General features: G+C 40.4%; 1 long non-coding RNA gene across 1 annotated transcript in view; it reads right to left on the reverse strand.

The window, feature by feature from the left end:
- Positions 1–291: 291 nt before the first annotated feature.
- The window catches only part of LOC114045589, a 10,807-nt gene continuing 9,601 nt past the window's right edge, over positions 292–1,497 (reverse strand). Inside the window, exon 3 of the long non-coding RNA XR_003569400.1 lies at positions 292–1,497. This exon is cut by the window's right edge and continues 62 nt beyond it. This is a non-coding gene — a long non-coding RNA (uncharacterized LOC114045589).

The following is a 1,497-nucleotide window of genomic DNA, read 5'->3' on the forward strand; positions in this document are numbered from 1 at the left end:
TTCCTCTCACACAGTTGCTGTAAAAGCCCTCATTACCTCATGCCTGGACTACTGCAGTAGCCTTCTGATTTGTTTCCAGTCCCCACTCCAAGGCCATCTTCCATTCAGTGCTAAAATACTTTTCTTAAAGTATAAGTCTGACTACCTAAATAAAACTTCAGTGCTTCCCTATTATCTTCGGGTTAAGATCTAAAATCTCTGGCTTTTAAAGCCCTTTATAACCAGGCCCCAAGCTATTATTTTAGATTCGTTGACTATGACTTTCTGCCATGTCACTCTACAATCCAGCTCACTGGCCTTCTTCTTGTCTCTCTCACCCATGACACTCCATCTCTTGTCTACAGGCATTTTCAACGGCTGTCTTTTGTGCCTAGAATGTTCTTCCTCACCTCCACCTCCTGGCTCCCTTTTAAAGATACCTTAAATCTCACCTTCTGCAAGAGGCCTTTCCCACTACCCCTACTGCTAGCACCTTATCTCTGGGATTACCTCCTTTTTACACTCTATCTTCTTTTTATGATTTTTTTACGAATTGTTTCCCCCATTAGAATGTGAGCTTATAGGTGATGGTGGAACCATCGTTTTGCCTTTCTTTCTTACACGTAAGTAGGCGATTAATAAATGCTTGCTGACTTGACTTTTTGACCAACAGCACAATTCTATATGATGGATAAGGAATGCCTGTTTTTTTAATTTTGTCCTGAAAAATTCTTTTAAAACGTCTCTGCCTTTGGTTTTGCTAATGAAGCAAGGTCGCCACCTAGTGAGCAGAGCTGGAAGACGACAATTAAAAAAATAACCAGAACTTAAATAACTTCCAAATGGGATAAAAGAAAATTTAAATAAAGGTGATATTCGTCACATCAAACTGTTCTTAATCTCCACTGCTAGTGAAAATGAGTAAGTTTTCAGAGTCAACACAATCTTCCAGTAGTCCCATGGAGTTGGAGTTCCATAAACATCTTTCCCTTTTCAGCTGTTAAAAAAAAGCCACAAAACTGTAAATCCTTGAATTTTGGTTACACTACAGTATAGTAGAAAGAGCACTGATCTTGGGGTCAAATGATCTGAGTATTTTCGAGTCCCAGTTCTGAAACTTACAGTGTGACCCTGGGCAAGTCACTTACCCATTCCTCCATTCAGTTTCCTTACTGTAAAACATACAAGTATTTGCTGTGGACTTACTTTGTTTCAGACATTGTGCTAAGTGCTGAGAATACAAATAGAAACAAAAAGAATAACTCTCAAGGAGTTTACATTCCAATATGGTAGGGGGTTAGAGAAGAATAACTTAGAAGACCATGCAAAAAAGTGGGAAAGGGATAGGGGAGAAAGGAAACTGGCTCCAGGGCATGACAGAGAAGTCTGTATGGCAGTCTAGTGTGAAATGAAGAAATGTCTGGTCTGGGCACCCTTAACTGGAGGTTCTAGGTGGATCCATCCAAGTATCGGGAGGAGTAGAAGGTACTTCCAAGGTGGACATTCCAGGGCTAGGTG

Source organism: Vombatus ursinus, unplaced genomic scaffold (genome assembly GCF_900497805.2).
Source record: "Vombatus ursinus unplaced genomic scaffold, bare-nosed wombat genome assembly UNPS02014779.1, whole genome shotgun sequence".
Lineage (NCBI taxonomy): Eukaryota > Metazoa > Chordata > Mammalia > Diprotodontia > Vombatidae > Vombatus > Vombatus ursinus.